This window comes from Electrophorus electricus, unplaced genomic scaffold, assembly GCF_041902795.1.
Source record: "Electrophorus electricus isolate QZ-2024a unplaced genomic scaffold, ASM4190279v1 Scaffold84, whole genome shotgun sequence".
Taxonomy (NCBI): domain Eukaryota; kingdom Metazoa; phylum Chordata; class Actinopteri; order Gymnotiformes; family Gymnotidae; genus Electrophorus; species Electrophorus electricus.
Genome location: NW_027658801.1, coordinates 12,501 through 25,000, shown reverse-complemented (window position 1 = coordinate 25,000; position 12,500 = coordinate 12,501). Strand labels below are relative to the sequence as shown.

Sequence of the window (12,500 nt, the reverse complement as noted above, 5' to 3'; positions counted from 1 at the left end):
GTGCCCAGGCCCAGAGCTACTTTGCTGGGCATGACTGTGTTTGACCTCTTGGCTCTGGAAGTCTATTTCTAGGCTTATATAAAGGGTCAAACTTCTTGAAGTGTGCCCAGGCCCAGAGCTACTTTGCTGGGCATGACTGTGTTTGACCTCTGGGGCCTGGAAGTCTGGTAGTAGTAGTATGATTTAAAGGCACAAAGTGATTGAAGTGTGCCCAGGCCCAGAGCTACTTTGCTGGGCATGAATGTGTTTGAACTCTTGGGCCTGGAAGTCTGGTAGTAGTAGTATGATTTAAAGGCACAAAGTGAATGAAGTGTGCCCAGGCCCAGAGCTACTTTGCTGTGCATGACTGTGTTTGACCTCTTGGCTCTGGAAGTCTATTTCTAGGCTTATATACAGGGTCAAACATCTTGAAGTGTGCCCAGGCCCAGAGCTACTTTGCTGGGCATGAATGTGTTTGAACTCTTGGGCCTGGAAGTCTGGTAGTAGTAGTATGATTTAAAGGCACAAAGTGATTGAAGTGTGCCCAGGCCCAGAGCTACTTTGCTGGGCATGACTGTGTTTGACCTCTTGGGTCTGGAAGTCTGGTGGTAGTAGTAGTAGTATGATTTAAAGGCACAAAGTGATTGAAGTGTGCCCAGGCCCAGAGCTACTTTGCTGGGCATGAATGTGTTTGAACTCTTGGGCCTGGAAGTCTGGTAGTAGTAGTATGATTTAAAGGCACAAAGTGATTGAAGTGTGCCCAGGCCCAGAGCTACTTTGCTGGGCATGACTGTGTTTGACCTCTTGGGCCTGGAAGTCTGGTGGTAGTAGTAGTATGATTTAAAGGCACAAAGTGATTGAAGTGTGCCCAGGCCCAGAGCTACTTTGCTGGGCATGAATGTGTTTGAACTCTTGGGCCTGGAAGTCTGGTAGTAGTAGTAGTAGTAGTAGTAGTAGTAGTAGTAGTAGTAGTATGATTTAAAGGTACAAAGTGAATGAAGTGTGCCCAGGCCCAGAGCTACTTTGCTGGGCATGACTGTGTTTGACGTCTTGGGCCTGGAAGTCTGGTAGTAGTAGTATGATTTAAAGGTACAAAGTGAATGAAGTGTGCCCAGGCCCAGAGCTACTTTGCTGGGCATGACTGTGTTTGACCTCTTGGCTCTGGAAGTCTATTTCTAGGCTTATATACAGGGTCAAACATCTTGAAGTGTGCCCAGGCCCAGAGCTACTTTGCTGGGCATGAATGTGTTTGAACTCTTGGGCCTGGAAGTCTGGTAGTAGTAGTATGATTTAAAGGCACAAAGTGATTGAAGTGTGCCCAGGCCCAGAGCTACTTTGCTGGGCATGACTGTGTTTGACCTCTTGGCTCTGGAAGTCTATTTCTAGGCTTATATAAAGGGTCAAACATCTTGAAGTGTGCCCAGGCCCAGAGCTACTTTGCTGGGCATGAATGTGTTTGAACTCTTGGGCCTGGAAGTCTGGTAGTAGTAGTAGTAGTAGTAGTAGTAGTAGTAGTAGTAGTAGTAGTATGATTTAAAGGTACAAAGTGAATGAAGTGTGCCCAGGCCCACAGCTACTTTGCTGGGCATGACTGTGTTTGACCTCTTGGGCCTGAAAGTCTATTTCTAGGCTTATATAAAGGGTCAAACTTCTTGAAGTGTGCCCAGGCCCAGATCTACTTTGCTGGGCATGACTGTGTTTGACCTCTTGGGCCTGGAAGTCTGGTAGTAGTAGTAGTAGTAGTAGTAGTAGTAGTAGTATGATTTAAAGGTACAAAGTGAATGAAGTGTGCCCAGGCCCAGAGCTACTTTGCTGGGCATGACTGTGTTTGACCTCTTGGGCCTGGAAGTCTATTTCTAGGCTTATATAAAGGGTCAAACTTCTTGAAGTGTGCCCAGGCCCAGAGCTACTTTGCTGTGTATGACTGTGTGACCTCTTGGCCCTGGAATTCTGGTGGTAGTAGTAGTATGATTTAAAGGCACAAAGTGAATGAAGTGTGCCCAGGCCCAGAGCTACTTTGCTGGGCATGACTGTGTTTGACCTCTTGGGCCTGGAAGTCTGGTAGTAGTAGTAGTAGTAGTAGTAGTAGTAGTAGTAGTAGTAGTAGTATGATTTAAAGGTACAAAGTGAATGAAGTGTGCCCAGGCCCAGAGCTACTTTGCTGGGCATGACTGTGTTTGACCTCTTGGGCCTGGAAGTCTATTTCTAGGCTTATATAAAGGGTCAAACATCTTGAAGTGTGCCCAGGCCCAGAGCTACTTTGCTGGGCATGAATGTGTTTGAACTCTTGGGCCTGGAAGTCTGGTAGTAGTAGTATGATTTAAAGGCACAAAGTGATTGAAGTGAGCCCAGGCCCAGAGCTACTTTGCTGGGCATGAATGTGTTTGAACTCTTGGGCCTGGAAGTCTGGTAGTAGTAGTAGTAGTAGTAGTAGTAGTAGTAGTAGTAGTAGTATGATTTAAAGGTACAAAGTGAATGAAGTGTGCCCAGGCCCAGAGCTACTTTGCTGGGCATGACTGTGTTTGACGTCTTGGGCCTGGAAGTCTGGTAGTAGTAGTATGATTTAAAGGTACAAAGTGAATGAAGTGTGCCCAGGCCCAGAGCTACTTTGCTGGGCATGACTGTGTTTGACCTCTTGGCTCTGGAAGTCTATTTCTAGGCTTATATAAAGGGTCAAACTTCTTGAAGTGTGCCCAGGCCCAGAGCTACTTTGCTGGGCATGACTGTGTTTGACCTCTGGGGCCTGGAAGTCTGGTAGTAGTAGTATGATTTAAAGGCACAAAGTGATTGAAGTGTGCCCAGGCCCAGAGCTACTTTGCTGGGCATGAATGTGTTTGAACTCTTGGGCCTGGAAGTCTGGTAGTAGTAGTATGATTTAAAGGCACAAAGTGAATGAAGTGTGCCCAGGCCCAGAGCTACTTTGCTGGGCATGACTGTGTTTGACCTCTTGGCTCTGGAAGTCTATTTCTAGGCTTATATACAGGGTCAAACATCTTGAAGTGTGCCCAGGCCCAGAGCTACTTTGCTGGGCATGAATGTGTTTGAACTCTTGGGCCTGGAAGTCTGGTAGTAGTAGTATGATTTAAAGGCACAAAGTGATTGAAGTGTGCCCAGGCCCAGAGCTACTTTGCTGGGCATGACTGTGTTTGACCTCTTGGGCCTGGAAGTCTGGTAGTAGTAGTATGATTTAAAGGCACAAAGTGATTGAAGTGTGCCCAGGCCCAGAGCTACTTTGCTGGGCATGAATGTGTTTGACCTCTTGGGCCTGGAAGTCTGGTGGTAGTAGTAGTATGATTTAAAGGCACAAAGTGAATGAAGTGTGCCCAGGCCCAGAGCTACTTTGCTGTGCATGACTGTGTTTGACCTCTTGGCTCTGGAAGTCTATTTCTAGGCTTATATAAAGGGTCAAACTTCTTGAAGTGTGCCCAGGCCCAGAGCTACTTTGCTGGGCATGACTGTGTTTGACCTCTGGGGCCTGGAAGTCTGGTAGTAGTAGTATGATTTAAAGGCACAAAGTGATTGAAGTGTGCCCAGGCCCAGAGCTACTTTGCTGGGCATGAATGTGTTTGAACTCTTGGGCCTGGAAGTCTGGTAGTAGTAGTATGATTTAAAGGCACAAAGTGATTGAAGTGTGCCCAGGCCCAGAGCTACTTTGCTGGGCATGACTGTGTTTGACCTCTTGGGCCTGGAAGTCTGGTGGTAGTAGTAGTATGATTTAAAGGCACAAAGTGATTGAAGTGTGCCCAGGCCCAGAGCTACTTTGCTGGGCATGAATGTGTTTGAACTCTTGGGCCTGGAAGTCTGGTAGTAGTAGTAGTAGTAGTAGTAGTAGTAGTAGTAGTAGTAGTATGATTTAAAGGTACAAAGTGAATGAAGTGTGCCCAGGCCCAGAGCTACTTTGCTGGGCATGACTGTGTTTGACGTCTTGGGCCTGGAAGTCTGGTAGTAGTAGTATGATTTAAAGGTACAAAGTGAATGAAGTGTGCCCAGGCCCAGAGCTACTTTGCTGGGCATGACTGTGTTTGACCTCTTGGCTCTGGAAGTCTATTTCTAGGCTTATATAAAGGGTCAAACTTCTTGAAGTGTGCCCAGGCCCAGAGCTACTTTGCTGGGCATGACTGTGTTTGACCTCTGGGGCCTGGAAGTCTGGTAGTAGTAGTATGATTTAAAGGCACAAAGTGATTGAAGTGTGCCCAGGCCCAGAGCTACTTTGCTGGGCATGAATGTGTTTGAACTCTTGGGCCTGGAAGTCTGGTAGTAGTAGTATGATTTAAAGGCACAAAGTGAATGAAGTGTGCCCAGGCCCAGAGCTACTTTGCTGGGCATGACTGTGTTTGACCTCTTGGCTCTGGAAGTCTATTTCTAGGCTTATATACAGGGTCAAACATCTTGAAGTGTGCCCAGGCCCAGAGCTACTTTGCTGGGCATGAATGTGTTTGAACTCTTGGGCCTGGAAGTCTGGTAGTAGTAGTATGATTTAAAGGCACAAAGTGATTGAAGTGTGCCCAGGCCCAGAGCTACTTTGCTGGGCATGACTGTGTTTGACCTCTTGGGCCTGGAAGTCTGGTAGTAGTAGTATGATTTAAAGGCACAAAGTGATTGAAGTGTGCCCAGGCCCAGAGCTACTTTGCTGGGCATGAATGTGTTTGACCTCTTGGGCCTGGAAGTCTGGTGGTAGTAGTAGTATGATTTAAAGGCACAAAGTGAATGAAGTGTGCCCAGGCCCAGAGCTACTTTGCTGTGCATGACTGTGTTTGACCTCTTGGCTCTGGAAGTCTATTTCTAGGCTTATATAAAGGGTCAAACTTCTTGAAGTGTGCCCAGGCCCAGAGCTACTTTGCTGGGCATGACTGTGTTTGACCTCTGGGGCCTGGAAGTCTGGTAGTAGTAGTATGATTTAAAGGCACAAAGTGATTGAAGTGTGCCCAGGCCCAGAGCTACTTTGCTGGGCATGAATGTGTTTGAACTCTTGGGCCTGGAAGTCTGGTAGTAGTAGTATGATTTAAAGGCACAAAGTGAATGAAGTGTGCCCAGGCCCAGAGCTACTTTGCTGGGCATGACTGTGTTTGACCTCTTGGCTCTGGAAGTCTATTTCTAGGCTTATATACAGGGTCAAACATCTTGAAGTGTGCCCAGGCCCAGAGCTACTTTGCTGGGCATGAATGTGTTTGAACTCTTGGGCCTGGAAGTCTGGTAGTAGTAGTATGATTTAAAGGCACAAAGTGATTGAAGTGTGCCCAGGCCCAGAGCTACTTTGCTGGGCATGACTGTGTTTGACCTCTTGGGCCTGGAAGTCTGGTAGTAGTAGTATGATTTAAAGGCACAAAGTGATTGAAGTGTGCCCAGGCCCAGAGCTACTTTGCTGGGCATGAATGTGTTTGACCTCTTGGGCCTGGAAGTCTGGTGGTAGTAGTAGTATGATTTAAAGGCACAAAGTGAATGAAGTGTGCCCAGGCCCAGAGCTACTTTGCTGTGCATGACTGTGTTTGACCTCTTGGCTCTGGAAGTCTATTTCTAGGCTTATATAAAGGGTCAAACTTCTTGAAGTGTGCCCAGGCCCAGAGCTACTTTGCTGGGCATGACTGTGTTTGACCTCTGGGGCCTGGAAGTCTGGTAGTAGTAGTATGATTTAAAGGCACAAAGTGATTGAAGTGTGCCCAGGCCCAGAGCTACTTTGCTGGGCATGAATGTGTTTGAACTCTTGGGCCTGGAAGTCTGGTAGTAGTAGTATGATTTAAAGGCACAAAGTGAATGAAGTGTGCCCAGGCCCAGAGCTACTTTGCTGGGCATGACTGTGTTTGACCTCTTGGCTCTGGAAGTCTATTTCTAGGCTTATATACAGGGTCAAACATCTTGAAGTGTGCCCAGGCCCAGAGCTACTTTGCTGGGCATGAATGTGTTTGAACTCTTGGGCCTGGAAGTCTGGTAGTAGTAGTATGATTTAAAGGCACAAAGTGATTGAAGTGTGCCCAGGCCCAGAGCTACTTTGCTGGGCATGACTGTGTTTGACCTCTTGGCTCTGGAAGTCTATTTCTAGGCTTATATAAAGGGTCAAACATCTTGAAGTGTGCCCAGGCCCAGAGCTACTTTGCTGGGCATGAATGTGTTTGAACTCTTGGGCCTGGAAGTCTGGTAGTAGTAGTATGATTTAAAGGCACAAAGTGATTGAAGTGTGCCCAGGCCCAGAGCTACTTTGCTGGGCATGACTGTGTTTGACCTCTTGGGCCTGGAAGTCTGGTGGTAGTAGTAGTATGATTTAAAGGCACAAAGTGATTGAAGTGTGCCCAGGCCCAGAGCTACTTTGCTGGGCATGAATGTGTTTGAACTCTTGGGCCTGGAAGTCTATTTCTAGGCTTATATAAAGGGTCAAACATCTTGAAGTGTGCCCAGGCCCAGAGCTACTTTGCTGTGCATGACTGTGGTTGACCTCTTGGCCCTGGAAGTCTGGTGGTAGTAGTAGTATGATTTAAAGGCACAAAGTGAATGAAGTGTGCCCAGGCCCAGAGCTACTTTGCTGGGCATGAATGTGTTTGAACTCTTGGGCCTGGAAGTCTGGTAGTAGTAGTAGTAGTAGTAGTAGTAGTAGTAGTAGTAGTATGATTTAAAGGCACAAAGTGCTTGAAGTGTGCCCAGGCCCAGAGCTACTTTGCTGTGCATGACTGTGTTTGACCTCTTGGCTCTGGAAGTCTATTTCTAGGCTTATATAAAGGGTCAAACTTCTTGAAGTGTGCCCAGGCCCAGAGCTACTTTGCTGTGTATGACTGTGTGACCTCTTGGCCCTGGAATTCTGGTGGTAGTAGTAGTATGATTTAAAGGCACAAAGTGAATGAAGTGTGCCCAGGCCCAGAGCTACTTTGCTGGGCATGACTGTGTTTGACCTCTTGGGCCTGGAAGTCTGGTAGTAGTAGTATGATTTAAAGGCACAAAGTGATTGAAGTGTGCCCAGGCCCAGAGCTACTTTGCTGGGCATGAATGTGTTTGAACTCTTGGGCCTGGAAGTCTATTTCTAGGCTTATATAAAGGGACAAACTTCTTGAAGTGTGCCCAGGCCCAGAGCTACTTTGCTGTGTATGACTGTGTGACCTCTTGGCCCTGGAATTCTGGTGGTAGTAGTAGTAGTAGTAGTATGATTTAAAGGTACAAAGTGAATGAAGTGTGCCCAGGCCCAGAGCCAGGCCTGGGCAGCAGGGGGCGCTCCTGGCCATGCCCAGCGAGTTTCGTGCGAATCGGACCTGGTCCGGAAGAGATACGAAGGGAAAACTCATTACTCGTCGGGGTGGCACATCCAGGCTCTCGACCCTCCCAAAGCGTCCGACCAGGGTGCACCCTGCCGGGCATGGTTAGCCGCCAGCCCCCTTCCTGGAGGTCTGGTTGGCACGGGGTTTTGATTTATCGGTTTCATATCTCTGGGCTCCTTGGGAGCAGAAAGTCGGTTGAGGGCCCTTTGGAAAGAGCCGGGGCTGCCGTTTAACGCTGTCCAAGCGGCAGGCGAAGCGCACCCACCGTTTTTACGCTATGATTTTTTAAAACCGCCGGGGCGGCAAACACAGGGCCGGTCGGGTTTGAAGACGAATATCTCTTCGGCCCTTGGGAGGAGAGAAGCAGCGCGGGTCACCTTTGAACGCGCTCGCTGCCAGGAACGTCTGGCGTAAAAGTTTCGTGGGAATCGGACGTTCCTAGGCTGAGAAGCGAGCGCCCGCCCTCGGGCGGTCGGGGGCCCCTTTCTCATTCCCCGTCTGGGCTAAAAATACGAGGTCGGACCCGATGGACTCGGGAGACTGGAGAGTACCAGGGAGACCCTGGAAGCAGGCGACCCGACCCACGCTTCGCTGTCTCCTCGGCCCTCGGGAGTAGAAGCGCGGGGACGGTGGCGTGGGCAGCAGGGGGCGCTCCTGGCCATGCCCAGCGAGTTTCGTGCGAATCGGACCTGGTCCGGAAGAGATACGAAGGGAAAACTCATTACTCGTCGGGGTGGCACATCCAGGCTCTCGACCCTCCCAAAGCGTCCGACCAGGGTGCACCCTGCCGGGCATGGTTAGCCGCCAGCCCCCTTCCTGGAGGTCTGGTTGGCACGGGGTTTTGATTTTTCGGTTTCATATCTCTGGGCTCCTTGGGAGCAGAAAGTCGGTTGAGGGCCCTTTGGAAAGAGCCGGGGCTGCCGTTTAACGCTGTCCAAGCGGCAGGCGAAGCGCACCCACCGTTTTTACGCTATGATTTTTTAAAACCGCCGGGGCGGCAAACACAGGGCCGGTCGGGTTTGAAGACGAATATCTCTTCGGCCCTTGGGAGGAGAGAAGCAGCGCGGGTCACCTTTGAACGCGCTCGCTGCCAGGAACGTCTGGCGTAAAAGTTTCGTGGGAATCGGACGTTCCTAGGCTGAGAAGCGAGCGCCCGCCCTCGGGCGGTCGGGGGCCCCTTTCTCATTCCCCGTCTGGGCTAAAAATACGAGGTCGGACCCGATGGACTCGGGAGACTGGAGAGTACCAGGGAGACCCTGGAAGCAGGCGACCCGACCCACGCTTCGCTGTCTCCTCGGCCCTCGGGAGTAGAAGCGCGGGGACGGTGGCGTGGGCAGCAGGGGGCGCTCCTGGCCATGCCCAGCGAGTTTCGTGCGAATCGGACCTGGTCCGGAAGAGATACGAAGGGAAAACTCATTACTCGTCGGGGTGGCACATCCAGGCTCTCGACCCTCCCAAAGTGTCCGACCAGGGTGCACCCTGCCGGGCTAAGAGAACAGCCAGGTGAACCCTGGAGGTTCCGAACTCCAGACCCCTGGACCCGACGGCTCAGTCCGCCTCAGGTGCACTACAGAGGTCCTCGGGCTGTCCCTGAGTGCATTAAAACGGAAATCAGAATTACTCCCCCGGGTGGCACTTCCAGGCTCTCGACCCTCCCAAAGTGTCCGACCAGGGTGCACCCTGCTGGGCATGGTTAGCCGCCAGCCCCCTTCCTGGAGGTCTGGTTGGCACGGGGTTTTGCAAATAGGTCCCGTCGGGTATATGGGAGAGCAAAGAGAATCAATGGGGTCCAAGCACTAAATTCATCCAGTGGCGTTCTCTGGAAGCCCAAGGGGAGTCCGAGGGGTGTTCGGCCGGCAAGGGGAGCTCTCCCTCGGACACATGATCAAACGCCTGTCCCCTACCGGAAAGTGGTGTGCTCTGGATGCCCCCCCCCCCCCCATCCCCCGAGGGGGGTGCTTATCCCGCGAGGGGAGCCCTCCTCGGGTTAAGTGAACCATCATGCCGATTCCCCTATGGAAGTGGGCACATCCAGGCACACAGTCTGCTTTGCTCTCCCCGACCCGAGTGCGTCTGTTGGGCTGAGTGTACGCCCAGGCAACTGGATCCAATGGCTCAGTCCGCCGCAGCGTGCTTCGACGATGGGTCGTACAGCCATGCCACCAGGGTGGGCGTGTTTGTAAATGTACCAGTGGATTCTCGTCGGCCTGCCACATCCATGGTATCGACCCACCAGGCCTGTCCGACCAGGGGTTGACCCTGGACGGGCACGGTCTGTGGTTTGGCCCTTGTCCTAGATGAAATCGGGCACGGGGTTTTCTGGCCAGGTACCATCGGGTTACTGGGAGAGCGGCTTCGGTCTCCAGGTGAGACCAATGGTGAAGCAGCACGAGGCAATGGAGAGCATGCAAAGCGATGGGGAAGCCATGCACGGCAATGGCCACGAAAAAAAAAAAAAAATCACCACGGAAGGAACGTGAAGAACAAGGAGGAGTGTAGTGACACTGCCCAAAGCTGCCCGGTGTTGCAGGGGTCTATTGGTGTGTTGCTTCCTTGTTTGGTAGAGTGGAGTACCAGACCCGCCAGGGGTAGGCAAACCATTCCCCCTACGGTAAGTGAGGAGCCAGCCATTTGACGAGCGGGTGTCCACGTGTACGGGTGCGAGCGCTATCCCCCCACACGGGGTTAGGCCACGGCCTTAGGTGGACGTCTGCCGACCAGCCCCGGCTGATCCAGAACTTCTGATGTGGAGAGCGGTTTTGACAGATCCTCCCTGGTTCTAGCGGGTCAAGCCTCTGATGGGGGGTGGGGGTTATTTGTAACCCATCCCAGAACTCTCTGGGGGAGACTCAGACGGCCAGTCTGTCTACTCAGTTGTCCTATACTGGTGTCTGTGGTTTGGGAGGAAGGGAGTGCCCTGCTTTGTTGGCCTCCTCTTCAAACCTACCTGGGCCCACGAATCACTCTTCTTGGTTACATCACGAAACGTAGGTTGAGCGAGGCTAGGGGGGAGGGAATTCGACGAGGTCTTTCCCTTGTCCCCCCACCAGCGGCCCACGAAAATCAAAACGGCGTGAAGAGAGGGAACGCCGAAAGCACCTGGAGTCGGCCGTCCGCACCTCCGGAGGAGGTGGACGGGGTACGGTGCGGGCATGACCGGATGGGACAGCTTTGCATCAAGGTGAGAGGTCGGCGTCCGAAGGCCAGAGGGCGGTGCGCGAGCACGTTTACACTGGCCGCGGAAGCTGTCCTGGGTAGCCCTGTATGGCGTCTGGACCTGACGGCGCACGCACTTACAACCCGCTGCTTCCTAGCCCCCGGAAGGGGAGGCGGATGTCACTCGTGGTTCATCCCAGACCACGGTGCAAACTACCTGGTTGATCCTGCCAGTAACATATGCTTGTCTCAAAGATTAAGCCATGCAGGTCTAAGTGCACACGGCCGGTACAGTGAAACTGCGAATGGCTCATTAAATCAGTTATGGTTCCTTTGATCGCTCCACACGTTACTCGGATAACTGTGGTAATTCTAGAGCTAATACATGCAAACGAGCGCTGACCCTTCGGGGGATGCGTGCATTTATCAGACCCAAAACCCATCCGGGGGGCTCGGGCCCCCCGGCCGCTTTGGTGACTCTAGATAACCTCGGGCCGATCGCGCGCCCTCCGCGGCGGCGACGTCTCATTCGAATGTCTGCCCTATCAACTTTCGATGGTACCATAGTCGGCTACCATGGTGACCACGGGTAACGGGGAATCAGGGTTCGATTCCGGAGAGGGAGCCTGAGAAACGGCTACCACATCCAAGGAAGGCAGCAGGCGCGCAAATTACCCATTCCCGACACGGGGAGGTAGTGACGAAAAATAACGATACAGGTCTCTTTCGAGGCCCTGTAATCGGAATGAGCGTATCCTAAACCCATGGGTGAGGACCCATTGGAGGGCAAGTCTGGTGCCAGCAGCCGCGGTAATTCCAGCTCCAATAGCGTATATTAAAGTTGCTGCAGTTAAAAAGCTCGTAGTTGGATGTCGGGAGTGGGCTGGCGGTCCGCCGCGAGGCGTGCCACCGCCTGTCTCAGACCCTGTCTCCCGGTGCCCCCCGGATGCCCTTGGCTGGGTGTCCGGACGGGGCTCGGAGCGTTTACTTTGAAAAAATTAGAGTGTTCAAAGCGGGCCCGCTTCTCGCCTGAATACCTGAGCTAGGAATAATGGAATAGGACTCCGGTTCTATTTTGTGGGTTTCCTGAACCAGGGCCATGATTAAGAGGGACGGCCGGGGGCATTCGTATTGCGCCGCTAGAGGTGAAATTCTTGGACCGGCGCAAGACGGACGAAAGCGAAAGCATTTGCCAAGAATGTTTTCATTAATCAAGAACGAAAGTCGGAGGTTCGAAGACGATCAGATACCGTCGTAGTTCCGACCGTAAACTATGCCGACCCGCGATCCGGCGGCGTTATTCCCATGACCCGCCGGGCAGCGTGAGGGAAACCACGAGTCTGTGGGTTCCGGGGGGAGTATGGTTGCAAAGCTGAAACTTAAAGGAATTGACGGAAGGGCACCACCAGGAGTGGAGCCTGCGGCTTAATTTGACTCAACACGGGAAACCTCACCCGGCCCGGACACGGAAAGGATTGACAGATTGATAGCTCTTTCTCGATTCTGTGGGTGGTGGTGCATGGCCGTTCTTAGTTGGTGGAGCGATTTGTCTGGTTAATTCCGATAACGAACGAGACTCCGGCATGCTAAATAGTTACGCGGCCCTCCGCGGTCGGCGTCAAACTTCTTAGAGGGACAAGTGGCGTTCAGCCACGCGAGATGGAGCAATAACAGGTCTGTGATGCCCTTAGATGTCCGGGGCTGCACGCGCGCCACAATGGTTGGATCAGCGTGTGCCTACCCTACACCGAGAGGTGCGGGTAATCCGCTGAACCCCATTCGTGATGGGGACTGGGGATTGCAATTATTCCCCATGAACGAGGAATTCCCAGTAAGCGCGGGTCATAAGCTCGCGTTGATTAAGTCCCTGCCCTTTGTACACACCGCCCGTCGCTACTACCGATCGGATGGTTTAGTGAGGTCCTCGGATCGGCCCCGCCGGGGCTCCTCGCGGGCCTTGGCGGAGCGCCGAGAAGTCGATCAAACTTGACTATCTAGAGGAAGTAAAAGTCGTAACAAGGTTTTCGTAGGTGAACCTGCGAAAGGATCATTAACGGGTAACGCTGTCCGGCGTGCCTCCTCTCCCGACCCCCTCGACTTCGCCGTCCCCCCGCGTCGGGGCCCAGG

The 12,500-nt window shown here is 52.2% G+C and overlaps 1 non-coding gene across 1 annotated transcript; it reads left to right on the top strand.

Annotated features, from left to right (window-relative positions):
* The first annotated feature begins 10,587 nt into the window (after positions 1-10,587).
* Positions 10,588-12,426, top strand: LOC145656630 (18S ribosomal RNA). Its single transcript, XR_014122233.1, has one exon. It is a non-coding gene; the product is annotated as an 18S ribosomal RNA (ribosomal RNA).
* The last annotated feature ends 74 nt before the right edge of the window (positions 12,427-12,500 follow it).